We start from the raw sequence: 21,166 nt of genomic DNA on the forward strand, positions 1-21,166 counted from the left end.
CGAACTGTGCAAAAGAACCGTGTCCCAAGCCAACAACAAAACAGGTTTCATTTATAATATTTTAGATGTATTCCTAAGCCCCAAACATCATAGACTACATACAAAACGAGCATATAAAAGCAACTCTCAGAAACAATGTACATCCAACATATTAAAATTCAAGGTTTCAAACTCCTGTCAGTAGCATCAAGGATGAACAAATGGGTCTAGAATAACAATTATACTCATGTTATATAGGAATTGTGCAGGAAGACTCCCAATTAACTAAAACTGGCGGCGAAAGTATCTAGATACAAGTAACTTAATAGGTAGGATGAATTACTTTGTTACATGGAATATTAAGAGACTTGAGTATCAGGTTTAGCATTATCAGACCCAATGATTTTATGGAGGCAGATCAGCAAGAAAAAATCGTTTATATTCATAACCTAGAGTAAAATCACAAATAAAGAAGATTCTATAGTTCCAGAAGAAAACTTAAAAAATAGTTCTTATATATACCTACCCTATTAACTATTAGTCTATTAAGTAAATAATTATACTTATCAACATTTCTCTTGCAGATATTTAGTCAAAATTGTGTTCGAAGAATAAGCAAATCCATCCCAATAAAGACAAACAAGAGTAATTCAGATATGAAACGATAATTGGCAACCACTGAACCTAGAAATTCTCAAATAAATTCAATATAACATTAAGACAGGAGAAAGAGTACAGGTTGAGGAAACTCAAGCAGAACCTCAATATTGCAACAATCAACAAACCCAGTGTGAATTATCAAACAAACATCATATATTAAATCAAAACCTAAAAACAACAATTAAAAACTACCCAGATTAAAAAAAACCAACAAGATTAACACTCATTACAATACAATTCGGCGAATTCGACATGAAATTGAACCAAAATAACAAACCCTAAGTAGATCTTAAGTTCGGCGAATTTGACATGAAATTGAACCAAAATAACAAACCCTAGGTAGATCTTAAGTTCATAAGATTACCGTGTGTGTGATATTCCGTCTCCTATCTTCACCGCTTCTTGTGTCGCCTTCCTTCTTTGGTTTTTGATTTTTTGTTTTTTTGTGAGTGGAGAGTGCGTGACCTAATAGAGTGAAATTGGGTTTTTTTCTTCTCTGTTGTTGAGTACTTCAGTATGTCTGATTTTTTTTTTTCTTTTTTTTTTTTTTTTTTTTTTCCAATGTTCCAGAAGGAGCTAATTTAATGTATATGGCGGTGCTTTAAACTTTTGGGAAAAATGAGAAGGGAAATTATAGAAATTTTTGCGCCAAAATATTCAATACGTATTTTAGTGACCGTTGCAGAGACCGTCGCATTAGTTACATCTAATGCAACGGTTTTAGAGTAGCCGTTGCATTAGGTTATCTAATGCAACGGCCAGTTAAAAGCCGTCGCATTAGCCCTATCTATTGCGACGGTAATAAGTTAGGCGTTGCATTAGCCCTATCTATTACAACGGTAATAAGTTAGGCGTTGCATTAGCCTTTATTCTACCGTTGCATTAGTTCAAAAATGTAGTAGTGCGGCCCTGATAGGACCAGTGAACTTTATCACGAAACCAAGACCTGTGAGTTATAGAAAATATGTGAAATACAGCATTCATTCTTTTGATTTTTTCGGTTGTCCTCTTACGTCAAAGGCTCAAAACAAAAACGGAGTTCTAAGTCCAAATTTTCAGCTGAAAATGTCAAACTTTGTAGGCGTGTTGATTTGATCTGTAAATAACAAAATACCGAGACTTTGAACATTTCAATCATAACGGACAAACCTCTCAAGTCTCAACTATCAGTGACATTGAATATTTTTGATTAAAATTTAAATATAAACTGGGAGTAATTAGTTTTCTGAAAGAAGATCCAGATCTTCCTAGTAAGATCCATCATCCACAATCTGTAATTCTAGCAGAACGTTTTGGAATAATTTGTACTTTGTATGTCAATCATTATCATTAATGTTTGATAAATTAATACGAAGTATAATTGTAGTTTTGCTGTATATTCATTAGCTTTTGCTTAGTCGAACTTTAATTTTTTGTCTCACAAAAAGATTTTAAATAGAAAAGGTAATAATTCGACCAACTTTGATTTTTTGTAAAAGATTTTAAATAAAAAAAGTAATAATTCGAGATGTTTTTTAATTTCTCATTCAACTAAGCACAGAGTACTAATGGACCACTGGACCCCCCCCCCCACCTTCTTTTAGTACTTATTTTTTCCTCTTGACGTGAAGCGTCAACTAGATCGAGACCACTCATGTGTCAATAATTCAACTTTCATAACAGAGAAGTCAATGGATGACAAATTTTTTTTTCAGCAATAAAATAAGATACTTCCTTTGTTTCATAATAGTGTTATTATTTTTAGGCAAATTTGTCAAAAACTACCTTATAAATTTGATTTTTTGTGAAAAACTACCTTATAAATAAAATGTTGTAATTAACTACCTTATAAAATAATTATGTTGTAAGATACTACCTTTTTTTCGAATTTTGAACGTTGAATCATAATTTCGGGATTGACTTTATCTTATGTATCTCATGGTCATTTAATTACCCATTTCCCATGACTTGCCACATGAGATGCACCTAGTAAAGTCGACCCCGAAATGTTTAATCAATGCTTATAATCCGACCAAAGGTAGTATCTTACAACGTAAAATATTTATAAGGTAGTTAATTACAACATTTTTTTTATAAGGTAGTTTTTCGCAAAAATCCAATTTTATAAGGTAGTTTTTGACAAATTTGCCTTATTTTTATTTGTTTAACGTTTGTAGACTTATAAAATTTTGATATTTTCAAAGTACAATTGGATTGGGTTTTGGATCCTCTAGAGTTCTAAAATAACTCTACAAGGTAGAGTTTGAACATATCAACCATTGAATGAAAAATCAATGGTTCATATATTATCTTTCCAAAATTCCCCCTATTTTTTCTCACAAAAGCTTTTGTGTAAGACCGTCTAACGGTTAGACCACTTTTTTGGTACTAACTAAACTAGTGTAAAACATAACTAAAAGTAATAAAATCATAACTAATTGAATAACCAAATAGTTAAGGTATAAAGACAAATAGTTAAATTTATGAATCGAATAGTTATTATTTTCGAACAAACTTATTAATAACTGAAACTCATAAAATCTTAACTAATCGATCTCATTGCTTAACTAATCAGTTTCATCGTTTAACTAATTGGTTCAGTGCTTAACTAATAGGTTCGGTTGCATAACTAACTGGTTTCGTTGCTTAACTAATTAAATTTCAAACTTAACTACTTGGTTTCACCAGCTAACTAATTAGTTAAACTGCATGCATAAAAGTGGTCTAAACGTTAGACCGTCTTTCCTAAAGGTTTGTATTTTTCTCATCAATATGAGCCATTAATTTTAAAATGTATGGTTTAGATACAACTCTACCTTGTAGATTTTTATTTAAACTCTAGAGGATCTAGACTCGATTGTGATAAGACTCCCACATGAAAAAGTTTTTACTTATATATGAAAATAATTTAGAAGATTCTTTTCAACTTATACAGTGTCATAATTTTAAACAGAACATTATTCTAGAACAGATGGAATAATATGTTTTTCCCTTTTTTTTTTATTTTTTATGCAAGCATGGATTTATCATTAAAACAAAACGAACAGAGTTTAAAAAGGTTTGTCCTCCCAAATTACATCAGCCAAATAATCCGCGGAACATCCAACAAAAAGAACAAGGTTTGCTATAAATCTTCCGTTTTATTTATGACCAATTTTTATGCCAAATCATAGGTTATATTTATCTAGATTTGTCCGAAACAATTTGATTTTCCATCCACACCAAATCCATTTCGAATGACTTCTCATTCACTGACTTACGCTTTTGCTCTCTCTTTGATTTTCTTCCCCTACCCAATTACATCCCAGCAGCCTTTTGAACCTTATAATGGAAAAAATTGTGCACACAACGCCACTTATGCCCTCTACAATTGCAACGGTGATACAACTTGCCAATCTTTTCTTATTTACAGACCTCAACCTTCCTACAACAACATCTCTTCCATTTCCTCCCTTTTATCGGCTAATGCGTCTCAGATATCGGCAATCAACAACCACGTCTCCGAGAACATGTCCTTGGAAGCGACCATCGAGTTGATCATCCCCGTGATTTGCTCTTGTGCAGGTAGATTCTACCAAGCTAACACCAGTTATGCAATTCAAAGCGGTGACAATTATTTCATACTACATCCGTTTCAAAATGTTCTTTACACTTTCCGTTTTAGTCTATTTCATAATGTTCTTTACACTTTAATTTATTCTATTTTTGGACATGAAAATTACTACCTTACCTTTCTTACCCCACAATATTTACAATATTTCACTTACTTTCTCTTACTTTATTCATTGTTTTCTTACACCCTCCCACTTTTTTACACATTTCTCTTATTTTATCCATATTTTATTATATTTAACAAAATTTTCTACTTTTGTCTTAATATTTGTGTAAAAAGTAACCGTAAAGATTTTTATGAAACGAACGTAGTACTAGATTAGGTCACGTCTACGCATGGATATTCGAAAATTGTTCAATCTTTTTTTTATAAAACCAACCTTTAACTGAAATATTTATCCCCTAATTATAAAGCTAATAAGAAATTTCCGTCCTTCTACGTATTATATATTTTGTATGTTTAATATGATAATTTGACCAAAATAATCAATATGCTTAATATACATGTTAATTTTGCCAAAATATTGAGTTTATGTATTTTCTATTATAGATATCATCGACGATTTGATTATAATATTACCAAAAATCGTCTAATATACATGTTAATTTTGCCAAAATATTGAGTTTATGTATTTTCTATCATAAATATGATCGACGATTTGATTATAGTATTACCAAAATCGTCTAATATACATGTTAGTTTTGCCAAAATGTTGAGTTTATGTATTTTCTATTATAGATATGATCGACGATTTGATTATAATATTACCAAAATCGTCTAATAGTGTCATATTCTATAAATCCTATTTTTTCTTTACATATGTTTTTCTGGATCTTTTACCAAACTGGCTACTTTTAAAATTTTATTTACCAAAATGGCTACTTTTAAATTCTATTTTCCAAACTAGCTATTTCGTATTATTTATTTACCAAAATGACTATTTTGACTTTGAGACAAAAAAAAAAAAACCATTAAACTGGTTTGGTTTTTATTTTTTAATATATATGTAAACCAGTTTTATAATTTTTTTATTTTAGACAAAAAAGAAATTAATAAACACTAAAACCTTTAAACTTAAATTTAAAAACTTCGTAAACTTAAATATGATAACTCCATAACTAACCATTGTCCCTAATATTCGTCCAAAGCAACATGTATCCCAGTAGAACTCGATACTCAGGAAAAAAAAAATGACATAAATAGGGTAATGAACGAAAGAAGGTACAAATTCAAATATGCTCAAGTAAACAATTGAGGCTATTTAAAACCCAAATCAGTTTAATATTTTGTTTTTTAAATACTCAAACCAAACTGGTTCACTATTTAAAAAAAATCAAACCGGTTCACTATTTTTAAAAACAAATATCAAACCGGTTCACTATTAAAAAAAATATGTATCAAACCGGTTCACTATTAAAAAGAAAATCAAAGCGGTTCACTATTTTAAAAAAGCTCAAACCGGTTCAGTATAAAAATAAAAACTTAGACCGATTCATTGCTTTTACTTTAAAATCAAAATTAAAATATAGCTAGTTTAAAATCTAAATAATAGCTAGTTTGGGAAATAAAATTAAAAGATAGTCATTTTGGTAAATAAAATTGTAAAATTAGCCACTTTGGTAAAAGATCCTGTTTTTCTTCTTGTGCAGGTAGGTTCTACCAAGCTAACACCAGTTATGAAATTCAAAGAGGTGACAGCTATTTCATATTAGCTAACTACACCTTCGAAGGTTTGACAACTTGCACGGCCATCCGTAATCAGAAACTTAATCGAGATGTAGTAGATATATTCCCCAATGAAAGACTTACTATACCACTAAGATGTGCTTGTCCTACATGGTTTCAAGTTGACAGCGGGATTAGGTACCTTATGAGCTATGTGATCCAACCAGGTAATACTGTGGCCGATATTGCTAAGAAATTTGGAGCTAATTTAATGTTCAGCAAACGCTCGCCGCAAATGGATTATCACCGCAGGAATCTGTTGTACAACCTTTCACAACACTTCTTGTTCCGTTGCAGAATCCACCAAATAATTCTCATATGCAATATACCAAAATCGATAAAAGATCATCACATATTTTTGTGGCTGTCAGTGTTCCTACAGTAATTGCAATCTTGCTCCTCGTATTTGGTTCCGGCTTCTGTATCTACCATCACCGTCGTGCAAAACCCTCCCCAGGTAAACACGCGAATTCTTGTAGTGTAATATGTAGTACGCATAGTAGACCTGATTATTAGGCGGCTCAGATCAGGGTCAAAAGAGGTCGGGTTATGAAAGGGTCATTTTTACCGTGTCGATGATGGGTGGGTCAAAGCGGATCACGAGTCAATAATGGGCCGATAGTGGACGGGTCAATAAACGAACAAGAAAAATGAAAAAGAAAATACTTACATAGTATATGCGAATACAAGTGAATAAGAATCTATCCATATAATTTTTTATATCATAACTATTTTAGTTTTCAAAATTATTGTGTTATATATTGACCCTGTACTATACAAGTCTTGTCTAATAAGAACCATACCCAATATAAATTCTATTAACATGACATTGGGGTACTCTCTATACCAATAATCAGGTCTAGTACATTGTGTGATGTGTGAAAGATCATTGATCGAAATCCTGCTACAGATCATAGTCAACAACCAAAATGTGATTTAAGGTCTCAATTTGCCACGTTTTTTAAAGGTCCTTTCTCAAAAACGTGATCACGATAAGGTCCTTTATAACAAATTTCAATAAAAGAGAGTTTGAGTTTGAGGGGAAAAATATAAAAGAAAATAAAAATTTAAAGTTTTTCATGGTCACGTGACCATAACATGATGGGTCAACGCCTGAAAATAATGGTCAATGCCCATTTTTCGACAAAAGGTCAAAGTGAGTAAAAATAATTCATCCAGGTCCCACTTAGAAAAAGTAATTTCTTATAAAGTCAACCTTATAAAAAGTCAATTTTGATAAATTTTATTCATTATTGGTAACAAATAGTTTTAGTGTAACTCTAAAGGTTTTTTCTGATAAATTTTCCTCATTAGTGTTAACGAATTGTTTTAGTGTAATTTTAAAATATTCTCAGTTGGTCTTCCGCTTGATATTATAGATTTGGAAGAATTTATGGCTGTGGAGTCATTGAAATTTGACTTCAAGACAATAAGAAATGCAACACAAAACTTCTCCCTGCGTAATAAACTTGGACAAGGTGGATTTGGTGGTGTTTATAAGGTATAATCCTTTAATCACTAATTAACACCTTAATAGATGTACTATGTTACAAGTTCGACAGCCAATGTCATAACCAGTTAAATATATTACGAAGCCGTGCTCTATTTTTTTGTAAAACATTGGTAGGGGAAGCTTCGAAATGGACAAGAAATAGCAGTCAAAAGGTTGTCGACAAACTCAGGGCAGGGCATTCAAGAGTTCAAGACGGAGGTTCTTTTAGTTGAAAAACTTCAGCATAACAATTTGGTAAAACTTTTGGGTTTCTGCTTATACAGAGAAGAGAAGTTGCTTGTCTATGAATTCTTGCCTAATTCAAGTCTCGACAAAGTCCTCCTTGGTATAATTTCATGACTTTACCACTTATCTATATTTCTTTCTGTTTTAAACTAGTATGAAGTATTTTATTTTTGCCCTGAGATCAAATTAGACTTGCTTAGCTAAATTGTGTCATATTGTCTTTACAGTTCTATTTGGTTTGGTGTAAAACGTTTTTATGAAAAATGATTTTCCCCTTTTTCGATCATTTAACGTTATTTGTTTTGGTAAGGGTGAAAAACAATTTTCCTTTACTATCTCAAAGTTGGAAAACTTTTGACAATTTGATATGAATGGAAATCACTTTTCCACTTTTCTTCCTCATCTCCCTCTTCCTTTTTCCCTCAATATTCTTTCATCTTCTTCCATTCACTACAAGAATTTGTATCTTTAACGAAAACCTAATTACGACGGGTCAAAAATTCCGTCGCAAAAGCCTTTTGCGACGGGGATAACAACCAAACAATGACGGGAATAACCGTCGCAAATGTCTTTTACGACGGGTTTACGACGGGTTTACGACGGATTTACGACGGGATTTCTATTAACGACGGCCCCCTTTTATGACGGGTTCACGACAGGAAATTCCGTCGTTAATCAACGATTATTGGCCTTTCGCGACGGGATTTCCCGTCGTTAATAGTACAATTTCTTGTAGTGATTTCCCTTTTCTATCAATTTGCTTCACTACAAGAAATTGCACCATTAACGACAGGAAATCCCGTCGCTAAAGGACAATAATCGTTGATTAATGACGGGATTTCTTGTCGTGAACCCGTCATAAAATAGGGTCGTCTTTAATGAAAAATCCCGTCGTTAACCCGTCGTAAAAGACATTTGCGACGGTTGTTCCCATTTTCGTTTGGTTGTTAGCCCCGTCTCAAAAGGCTTTTGCGACGGAATTTTTGACCCGTCATAATTAGGTTGTCATTAAAGATACAAATTGTTGTAGTGCTTGTAACAACCAAGCAAAAGGACACTGGTTTGGAATTTATTTTTCGTTGGAAAATATTTTTCATGGAAAATCATTTTACGTCAAATCAAACGGGACCTACATGTTGATATAATACAACTTTCCTCTGTTTTTTCTTCTTCTAAAACTATACATTTTATTTTGTTTTATTCACAAGCTCGACTTCAACCATCATTGGTTGCTACACAAGGATAAACATAACTATGAGAGATCTTGTCACATTGATTGATTCCTTTCAATACATATTTCTAAAATATCAACATTTTCTAAATGTTTCTTATTGACAAATTGATAATTAGAGTTCAGCGATGACAAACGTAAAAGTCAAAATATGTAGATAAAAAATAATATAAATAGTAGTAATGATCATAAGAAATACAAATTGCAGGCCGGAATAGGAAACCATCACTTGACTGGGAGACCCGATACAAAGTCTTATTAGGAATTGCAAGAGGTCTATTGTATCTTCACGAAGATTCGAGGCTGAAAATTATCCATCGAGATCTAAAATTGAGCAACATACTGTTGGATGAAAATATGAACCCAAAGATAGCAGATTTCGGATTGGCAAGACTTGTAGGAAGGGATCAAATTCAAGCGGATACTAGTAAGATTGTTGGCACATAGTAAGTACAATATTTCTTTTAACTTGTGACCTGGTATTGGTAACAGAATGTCGCCTTGTATACACATTGTTATCTTAAATTTCTTACTATAAACAACTTTGCATACTGCAGCGGATATATGGCTCCTGAGTATGCTTTGACGGGGCGTTTCTCTATCATGTCAGATGTTTATAGCTTCGGAGTAATAGCTTTGGAGATTGTAACTGGCCATATTTGTAGCTCGACAACCTTCCCTTACGAGGATGAAAGTCTATGCCTACGAGTAAGTCCCATTTAGAATAAACACTACAAGAATTTGTATCTTTAGCAACAACCTAATTACGACGGGTCAAAAATTCCGTCGTAAAAGCCTTTTGCGACGAGACTAACAACCAAACAAAGACGGGAATAAGCGTTGCAAATGTCTTTTACGACGGATTAACGACGGGATTTTCTATTAACGAAGGCCCCCTTTTATGACGGGTTCGCGACAGGAAATTCCGTCGTTAATCAACGATTATTTACCTTTTGCGACGTGATTTTCCGTCGTTAATAGTACAATTTTTTGTAGTGCAAGCATTATTCCCCCACAACCCTATTCAATTTAATTAAAAATAAAATCTTCTTGTATTACTTCCTCCTAATCTTTTAGTTTGCTCTATTAGACTTTTTACGAGGTCCAAGACATGACTTAAAACGTAAAAATCCATAATTATATCCGAGTAGAAATGCTAAAAACACTACAAGAATTTGTATCTTTAACGACGACCTAATTGCGACGGGTCAAAAATCCTGTCGCAAAAGCATTTTGCCACAGGGCTAATAACCAAATAAAGACGGGAACAATCGTCGCAAATGTCTTTTACGACGGGTTAACGACGGCCCTCTTTTATGACGGGTTCGCGACAAGAAATCCCGTCATTTTATCAATGATTATTGGCCTTTAGCGACGGGATTTCCATCGTTAATGGTATAATATTTTGTAGTGAAAGTTGATATTTTAAAAAAATATACGTTGAGCCGAATCTGACAAAATCTCACCTGACTATATTATTTCTCATATGTTAATGAAAATTTAAGGTGACCAAAATAATGTAATGGAGCAAAAAATTAAGGGACAACGGAGGGGATAATTTTTTGGTTTTAAAGGATTTTTTTTTCAATTCGTCGTATATATTTCACTACAAGAAATAGTACTATTAACGACGGGAAATCCCGTCGCGAAAGGCCAATAATCGTTCATTAACGACGGAATTTCCTGTCGCGAACCCGTCAAAAAGGGGGCCGTCGTTAATAGAAATCCCGTCGTAAATCCGTCGTGAACCCGTCGTAAAAGACATTTGCGACGGTTATTCCCGTCATTGTTTGGTTGTTAGCCCCGTCGCAAAAGCCTTTTGCGACGGGATTTTTGACCCGTCGTAATTAGGTTGTCGTTAAAGATACAAATTCTTGTAGTGTTTGTTGTTAACTCTAACAAACAACTAAGCTAAGATCCTATATTTTAAGATTAGATCCTATATTTTAAGCTGAGATCCTATATATGACTAAGAATAAAATGTGTATGAGTAATTGATCAAGGTCCATGTGACAATGCAGGCATGGAGTTTATGGAAAGACGGTGTGATTTTAGATTTGGTAGATCCAAGACTTGATGGCAACTTCATAAGCGATGAAGTGACAAGATGCATACATATTGGATTACTTTGCATTCAAGAAGACGCAAATAAAAGGCCAACCATGGCTCCAATCGTCTCAGCCCTTAATGGTCACCATGTGGCTCTATCGGATCCAGAATCACCTCAACTTGAACCTAGAACAAGTATTATTGAGTATGGTTCTTTTCAAGAGGGTTTGGAACCGTACGTTGGAGTCTCCATAAACAACGACGATGTCACTGAGACTCATCCTCGGTAAAGAAACTTACGATGGAGGAAAATATGCCATAGACAAAACGGCTATACTACAAAAATTTGTATCTTTTATGACAACCTAATAACGACGGGTAAAAATCCTGTCGCAAAAGGGCTTTTGCGACGGGGATAACAACCCAACAAAGACGGGAACAACCGTCGCAAATGTCTTTTACGACGGGTTAACGACGGGATTTTCCATTAACGACGGCCCCCTTTTATGACGGGTTTGCGAGGGAAAATCCTGTCGTTAATCAACAATTATTTGCCTTTAACGACGGGATTTCCCGTCGTTAATAGTACAATTTCTTGTTGTACTAGAAACCCTATATATACTTGAGTTCTTGAACCCACAAAGAGTAAAAACTTATACTTACTCCGTTCTTTTTTAGATGACACAATTGTTTAGGCATCACTACAAAAAAGCAGGTTTGGGAGACGGATTAATATTTCATGGGCAACGAGAAATATCTTTGTAGCCCTAAATAGAACAAAAGGCGACGGTGTATAATTTCGTTGCCCAAATGTACAATTTTGTGCGACAATAAGATTTTCGGTAGCCCAAAATCTTTTCTGGGCGACAATTCATTAATCCGTTGCCCAAACTTATGTTTTGGGCCACAAAATTTTATTTTGTTGCCCTTTATAATGTTTGTGCAACAGCCTATTTCTATATTGATGCCCATTATAAATGAAAGATCCAGCCCAAAATTGTTTTTTGTTGCCCTTGCCAAAAAAAAAGGCGGAAAAGAAAGATCCCGCTTCTTCTTTCACACTCCTCCACGAACTTCTGCAACTTCTCCCTCTACCTCTACCTCTACCTCTCCCTCTTCTGCAACTTCCACGAACTTCAGATCTTTCTTTTCCACGAACTCTGCCTCTTTCACTTTCGGAGGTAATGCTACTGCCAAATTCCTACGTTTCTTCTTCAAGGATTACCAGGTGGGAGAATTATAATTCAATTTCGGTTAATTTACAGAGAAATTGAGCGCTCAATCCCATACTTAATTCAATTCATTATTTATAAAAAAAATTACAGACTGTGAGGTTGAAATCGGCGGCGAGGTCATATCCGACACCACTCTTCTGCCAGGTTCTTATCTCCTTTGCTTGTCTTTTTCTATTTTCGCACTCACGATTTAAACATATCTGTGCATATCGATCACATTGTTGTTTGATTGAACTTTCAGCTTTTTGTGAATTTCCTATAATTTATGTTGAATTTCCTATAATTTTTGCTGAATTTCCTATAATATATGTTGAATTTCCTATAATTTTTGCTGAATTTCCTATAATTTTTGCTATAATTTCCTATAACTTTGCAATTCACCAATGTTCATTTGGTAGAGAAATTATATGTTAGATCATACAACTTTGGGGGGTAAGGAGGGGGTTATAGTTAGGCTATATTTAAGAACCTGCGGTCTGCAAGAGGGCTTTGTTGTTCACTACCAAAATTAGAACTTCTGGGAAATCTTAATGTTCTGTAAATCCTGTAATACACACTTTAATTGGCAGAATTCTGGTGAGTTTAGGACTAGCAGTCTCGGATTCTATGCTGAGTTGAGGAATAGGGGTATCAATTTCTATAGATGTATCAAGCTTATGGGAGGCTTGTATATTTCTCAGTGTTATTCCTTGCAAAAATAGAAGCTTGCTAGGCTTGACAATGTTTATATTTTATTTTCGCACTCAGGTTTTAGTCTACAGTTATGTTGAGAATGTTCAGATTTTAAAATCATCACATACTTAAGACCACGAGAAAGTCACATGAGCTAGGCTACCAGAAAGACTAGCAACCATCAGATGTGCAGCATTATAAATGCGACTCTCATCTGACTACAAGGCATAATCCTGTAAAAATAATACTTTCCAAGTCAGATAGGTACAAAGAATAATTTACCAATTCCATAGACCTTAGTGACACATATCAAGTAGGTAGTAATTGAACCTTAATAACAAGCTCCTTTGTAGTTTGAGAAGCAATGGAAACACTACAGACTTCCTGGAGCTCAGACTGCAGAAGCTTTTAAATTATATATTCTTGAAATCGATGGAATAAGTAGAAATGTATAATAGAGTTCATGGAGACAGTAGAGCTTTGCATTAAGTTGAGGAAACTGTTTGTTTTGATATGCTATTCTGCTACACCTTTGCATCTGCTTTGCTGAATCTGTTATCTGATGCTTGTGCTTTGATTTTGCTTTGCTATCTGCTGCTTTGATATGCTATGCTATGCTATGCTATGCTATTCTGCTTAATTTGCTTCTGTTTTGCTTCAACAAGTTTTATTAGTAAGAAACAGACAAACTGAATTTTCTGTTAATAAGAGATAAAAGTTGGTTTTATGTGGCGGCTTGAATATTTCTCAGTGTTATTCCTTGCAAAAATAGAAGCTTGCTAGGCTTGAGAATGTTTATATTTTATTTTCGCACTCAGGTTTTAGTCTGCAGTTATGTTGAGAATGTTCCGATTTTAAAATCATCACATACTTAAGACCACGAGCAATATTGTAGTGAATTGCAAGAGACTATATATAACTTAGTAAATAGAGACTTCCTGGAACTCAGACTGCAGAGGCTTTAAATTTATATATTCTTGAAATCGATGGAATAAGTAGAAATGTGAAGGTGTTGTGATTAGCTCAAAATGTTCTAGGAAGGTTGTGTTGGGTGTGGGTTATGAAAGCCTCTGGTTTATCCTCTAATTAACTGACTGGATAACAAAGTCATGCATAAATTACCAAAACATACACCTTCTACACTTTTAATTTGTCAGCATTACATCTCCTTGAATTCTGGGTTGAGTTTAAACTCTTTTCATTATCGGAAATTTTCCCTTAACTTGCTTGCGTCCCTTTTTCATCATCAAACCAATTCTCACTTCTCACGTCTTCCCTGTGATGGCAAACTTGAAGAGTGATGCATATTTGGTTACTTTTTTTTTTTATTATTGTTGTTGTGATTCCGAACATAATTTATTTCTCATGTTGGTAGATTAAGGAATTGAGGTTCTTAGATTGTGAAAAAGTTCAGTTCTTGGGTACTGAAATATTGCAAAATTTTATTTTAATAAACTGAAGAAAAAATATAGAGAAAGTTGGAAAAAAATTAGTGAAGAAACTAGAAAAAAAACTCTTAAATTCACAAGATTATAATCATGAATAAGAAAACTTTACCCTTGTTCACGGTGACTCAGTGGGTGTGGGGTGGCAAGTCTCCAAAACGTTCATAGTAGAGGCCATTGGCCATTCTTCTTAAGGTTCATGATTTCATTTATCACATTTCAAGGGGCAAACTGTATTGTTTTCAAGGCTAAACCAGAAGCTTTCATAACCAACACCCAAACAACCTTCCTAGTTCATACTGCTGACCAGAAAAGCTAGCTCATCCTTGAACACCCAGACCAGCTGCTGTAACATTGTATTACCTCTACCTGAGACCTGAACAGAACCTGCTGATCTGACCAGAAAGCTAAAGAGACCAGACATGCAACATGCTTGAGACAATAAAAGAAAGAGTTCAAGGTAATTGAGTACAACTTTTCTACCAAGCAGCAGGAAAGTAAACATAAATAAACAAGTCTACCTCAATGTCACTAGATTATATCTACAAAAATCTTCCCACTTTAAGACATTGAATACTGGTCACTTTTATATCAATGCCCAAGAGTTAATTCTAGTTTTCTTGCTATACTGTAACTAAAGCCATAAAACTTCAATAATTCAGTCAACTAGTTATTCAAGCCTGCAATTAGAAAACCATAACATGATAACTATTAACATGTTATTAGCTTGAGAATTAGGGAAACTAGCAAGCTTATTAGACACTCTGTCCTACATTCTCATAGATCCTCCAGTCATGCAAAACAGTACACAAGAAAAGTGTCTCATTCATTAATTAATGATTGTATATTATTGTATGTTTCTTGCATCATCAAAGAATATTTTTTAGTGGAATAATATTTTGTAATTTAACCTTTAGCTTAATGTAAAGAGGGATTCTTAATGTTTCATGCTTGCGTTTATAGAATTTATGCAATTTTATTTTTTATAAATGATGTTCTTTACATCCTTGAGTATTTTATAAATTAATGACGAATTTTAGGTTTTAATTAGATATACATTGTTTTTCTCCTTTAGCGCTTATGTGATCATTATTGCTTGTTTGTGTACGTACCCCTTATACATATAACTTTTTCTTGAATCTAATGTAACTACTAAGATTTTTTAAATATTTTTTAATATATTTTTTTTACTTTACTTGATTTAAAGAATGAATAGAGATAGGTCTTGGATGAATCACAATGGGATAAAAGGATAGACGAAAAACCGCGTACAAATTAGGGGTTGATGATTTTCTACAGTTTGCTTTCAAGGAAATAAGTTACGAAACGCCGTTGAAATGTCCGTGCTTGAAATGTAGATTGCTTTTAGCCCAAAATCGAAAATACATGCAATGTCACTTACTAGTATATGGTATCGATAATAGTTATAATCTATGGGTTAGTCACGGAGAAAATGATGAGCAATAGTTTAATATTGATGAAGCTGACACAGAGGGGACCGAGGAGGTTGAGGAAACTGAAATGCCCTTTGACGACATGGCTCCATTAATTTTCGATGCAACAAGTGTGTGGAATTCAACTTCTTTGGTGTTGGATGATAGTGACAATACTACTGATTATGGTTCAAGTGGGGGCAATAATGAATATCCAAAGGAGTTAATGACATTGGTGGAAGATATGGAGGCCGAGTTGTATCCAGGGTGTACCACATACAAGAGATCAGAGTTCATTATCTCATTGTTACACAACAAAGTAAGAAATAAGTGGACCGACAACTCTTTTACAATGTTATTGAAGTCTTTGCATAGGGCTTTTAATTATGACAAACATTTCCCTGCAAATGCTAATCAAGCAAAAAAATACACAAGAGCATTGGGGCTAGATTATGTAAAGATTGATGCTTGTATTAACCATTGCATTTTTTATTGAAAGGAATTTGCGAATGAAGAAAAATGCCATAAATGTCAGGCTCCTAGATGGAAGGAGAAATTTGTGCATGGCGGTGATGAATATTCAGATGATGAGGATGTGGATGTCCAAAAGACAACTCGAGTTCCTCAATTAATCTTGCGTCATTTCCCCCTAATTCCGAGGTTGCAAAGATGTTTATATCTTCAAAGTTAGCAAGGCATATGCGATGGCATAAAGTTGATAACAAAGATGATGGTATAATGAGACACCCAGAAGATTCAGAAGCATGGAAGTCTTTGGACACAATATTTCCTGAATTTGCTAAAGATGCACGTAATGTACGCTTGGGTTTATCTAGTGATGGGTTTAATCCCGAGGCTAACATGAGTAGTAGATATAGTATTTGGCCAGTGATGTTGGTTCCATATAATCTACCTCCTTGGATGTGCATGAAGAGTGATAATATGATATTATCTTTATTAAATCCTGGCCCTAAATATCCAGGAAATGATATAGATGTATTTTTGCAACCTCTAATAGACGAACTTAAGGAATGATGGAAGTCTGGGGTAAAAACCTTTTATGCACATTCCAAAGAGACTTTTAATATGCGGGCAGTGTTGTTGTGGACTATTAATGACTTTCCAGCTTATGCTAATTTGTCCGGTTGGAGCACTAAAGGGGCTCTTGCATGCCCTAATTGACATTTAGATACACAATCTCATTATTTGAAGCATGGACACAAGTATTGCTATATGGAACATCGAAGGTGGATACTAGAAGATCATAAATGGAGGCTTAATAAGAGGTCGTTTGGTGGAAAAGTGCAAAGGGGTCCTCCTCCCGGTCATCTAACGGGGCATGATGTGATGGAGCAATTAAGTGGATACTCAAATGTAGAGTTTGGAAAAGAGGTTAATGGAAAACGTAAGAGATGTGAAAGATATATCGTGCATCAATGGAAAACACTAAGTATTTTCTACCAATTGCCTTATTGGAGGCATCTCTTGGTTCGGCACAACTTGGATGTGATGCATGTGGAAAAGAATGTATGAAAAAGTATCTTAGGCACAATTCTTGATTTAACGGGAAAGAATAAGGACTCTCTAAATGCTCGATTGGACTTAGCAGACATGAAAATGCATGACAAGTTACGTGCAAAGTCCCACCGGCACCTTACAATTTGACTTTGAATGAAAGGAGGAAAATAGTAACATTTTTATCCAAATTGGCTTTCCCAGACGCTTATTCATCAAATATTTCACGGTGTGCCTCCTTGCAAGATGGAAAGGTAATGGGAATGAAAACTCATGATTATCATGTTTTCATGCAAGATTTACTTATGCCGGCATTCAAAGGTGTCTTAGATGAGAATGTTCTAGAGCCTTTACAAGAGCTTAGTTTGTTTTTCAAGCAATTGTGCTCTAAAACCTTAAAGGTTGATGACCTAAAGCAAATGGAAAAAAACATAGCAATCACCTTATGCAAGTTGGAACGCATATTCTTTCCTGCTTTTTTTGATGTGATGATACATCTTCCTATACACTTGCCTACTGAAGCTATACTAGCAGGGCCTGTACATTATTGTTGGATGTATCGCTTTGAAAGGTGAGTTTTGTTAGCTATGGTTTTAGTAGAATTACATTTATAGTGTTGTTGTACTAATTTTATTTATTTATTAGGGCAATGCGAACATTTAAGTCATTTGTGCGGAACAAAACTCACCTGGAAGCTTCAATTGCTAACGGGTACATTGAAATGGAATGTCTGACATTTTGCTCGGGATATATGTCTAAGATTGAGACGATATTCAATCGCCCTGATCGAAATGATGACATTAGCCATTCTCAACTGCATAACTTGTCCATCTTCTCTAGAACAGGCAAGCCTTTGGGGAAGACTAGTATAAGACAATTGATTGTTGAAGAGAGACGAGAAGCTCAACTTTATGCATTGTTTAACTGTGATTAAGCATAACCTTTCTTGATGTGAGTGTTTTCTTATATGTATAGATATATAACATTTTTTCATTTAATAAATGAAACTAAGTAGGTGCTTATGCTTTTATGTAGAGTGAGTATGAAAACGAGCCGATCTCTCAAAAAATTGACCTTTGCAAGTAGTTTGAAAATAGAGTACGTGAATGCATTTTTTGTTTCACTATTTTTTATTTTATTTAATTGTTTAGTTGTTAACTATTAATGACATATAGATTGCAAAGCTTTGGAAAGAAGAGGATCCTAGAGTTACCGAAGAGTTGTTGTGTTTAGCACGGGGACCGATGAAAAAAGTTGTCTCTTTTGATGGATGCGTCATTAATGGATTTAGATTTCACACCACAAAACGGCAAAGAAATCGAAAGACTCAAAATAGTGGTGTAGTTGTGAAAGGGGACGAGGAAAGCGGACAAAATAATTTCTATGCGAATTTAAAGGAGGTTGTTGTGCTAGAGTATGATGCCTTAAAGAATCAAAGTAGTCCCAAAATTGTGTTGTTTAAGTGTAAGTGGTTTGATGTTTTCGATGAGGAAAGAGGGATCAAAAAAGGTAATTTAGGAGCAGTGCTTATCAATGTTCATCGGAGGTTGAAAACCAATGAGTCATTTGCATTAGCTTCTCAAATTGAGCAAGTGTTCTATGTAGCTTGTCATAATGAACCGCAATGGAGATTTTTCATTAAAGCTAATCCACGAAACTTTTTCGATTTCCCTAATGACGAAGAGGCTCAAGAAATGGAATCAATATGGGAACATGTGCTATCACATGTACCCAACTATGAAGATAAGCAAGATGGAGATATCCCTTTAGTGAGAAATGATGTTGAATTTGAGGTGGTTGATGCTCATATTGTAGATGATGATCATATGAATGAAATAGATGGTGAACATGAGGTGAATGAAGATGATGAAGAAAGCGAGGATGAGTTTTTCGATACAGAGTCTATCTTGCAAGATTTTGACAATGATCTTGATGACGAGGGATCTCAAAGTGACAGCTCTACTGATTCACCAACTAGTGAATCACAACTGGTATAGTTTATATGGATATTTTATAAAATTATGATTTTGCCTTTGATTTTTAGTTTATTAACAATTTCCAATTTTGATAGTGGCGAAATGGTGCTTGTTTTTATAGTGTGTGAAGAATCGCGACAATTCTAGGAGGAGCTGCAATTGATAATTTTGAGGAATTATGTTTGAAGTGACTACTTTAAATTTAGCATACAAGGGAACTTTTTTTTTTTTTTTTGTTATAGTCTGTGTTTGAATGACTGGTGTTATCATGATTTTTTTTTTTCTAATGTGTTTATTTAATTATAGTGACTTTATTATAATATGTTTTTTTTTCAAGTATGTTATTTTAATTATATGATTTGTATTGAAGTATATAGATAACTATTATTATTATTATAGCCATATATAATTGGTAAGCATTTGCATATCTCCTTTTTATTTACAGAAAAATATCTTGAACAACTATTAATATAGATTCACTAACTTTTGATATAATGTTCAATGAATGTTTATAGGAAAATGTCAATCATCACAACACCATCTCAACAAGAAATTGAACAAGAAACCGAGCCACTGAAGTTGACTTACCGTCAGCAACGGAGACTTGATCAAGCTGCTATTCGGCTTAAATTTCCTGTCCGCAAGAGGCGCGGGCCTACGAGGGCCATAAAATATGCTCCCAAAGGGATGAATGCTGAAGATAAGGTTACAGTCACTTTCTTGGATGAGCTTCGACGTGTGGTTGAGGAAAAGGCAAATGAGTTCATATGTGATTGTAGCAATTGGGTGGAGGAGTTTTGTCCCATAAACTCAGTGTATGTCTATGTTCACTTTAATTTTGTAGCTTATCTTTCGCGTACATGTATAATATATGTTTCATTAATAAACTGCTTTGATAACAGGAATTGGGCTAAAATGGATCCAGATAAAAAACAAAGGTTGTATGACAAAATTCTGGTAAGTTATTGTGGATTGAGGTTGAGGTATAAAGCTACCACTCACTGTGTACATTTGATATAGAGCTGCCAAAGGTGTAGGAGGCTCACTGTGTACTGCTGATCGCATCTCAGAGTAATAATCATTTGGAAAAAAGTGTCAGACAACATTATTTATAACAAAGATTCATCTACTTACATAAGAATGACTAATTGAATGGACTAACTGAATATTCTGCATGTTACACAAGAATATCTAAAAGTTCTGAATTTATATGAATATTTTTTATGGTTGTCATGCAGGGAAGTATAATTTACCCGAGAAGGTTGGTAGTGCTAATGTAGTTGAAGCATTGAGCTTTCAGTGCTCTATTTTATATAGACATTGGAGATTCAGGCTCAAGGAAGCACATTATAGAGGCAAGACAAAGGCACAGGCAAGAGCCAATAAACCTTCGACTGTTGATAAGGAAGCATGGATCTGGTTTGTTGATGAGTACTGGGGTAGTCCTAAACAAGAGGTTTATTTCTTTTCCATGTGTTTAATTTACTTATTAATTTGTAATCGTACTATATTATTTTACTAAGATTTGTTTTTTGAATTTCTTACATATGCCACTTGTAGCGTATTAGCAAAATTAATACAGAGAACAAGCTAAGGCTAACGGAAACACCAGCCAATGGTTCAAGGTCTACAGCAAGAATATGCTATGACATGGTGTGTAATTTTGGAATTGTCTATTAGTAGGTTGCAATGTAATTTTGTATTGGTATACATGACGTATAATTATTTGTTGTATTACATGTAGATGAATGAGCCACCTGTGTTTTCCACGCAAGATCTTGAAGGATCATCAGAACCTGTTGAAGTGGAACAAGAACCCATCTATCTCAGATTGTTTGAGAAGACCAAAAAGTAAGTCGAACTTCTTGTGTCATACCACCTAACCTGTAGTTTGTTGTAATTTAACTGCATTATCA

At 34.1% G+C, this 21,166-nt stretch overlaps 1 pseudogene; it reads left to right on the forward strand.

The window, feature by feature from the left end:
* Positions 1-3,672: 3,672 nt before the first annotated feature.
* On the forward strand, positions 3,673-20,895 carry LOC110775379 (cysteine-rich receptor-like protein kinase 44; annotated as a pseudogene).
* The last annotated feature ends 271 nt before the right edge of the window (positions 20,896-21,166 follow it).

The sequence above is a fragment of the Spinacia oleracea genome, chromosome 6 (genome assembly GCF_020520425.1).
Source record: "Spinacia oleracea cultivar Varoflay chromosome 6, BTI_SOV_V1, whole genome shotgun sequence".
Lineage (NCBI taxonomy): Eukaryota > Viridiplantae > Streptophyta > Magnoliopsida > Caryophyllales > Amaranthaceae > Spinacia > Spinacia oleracea.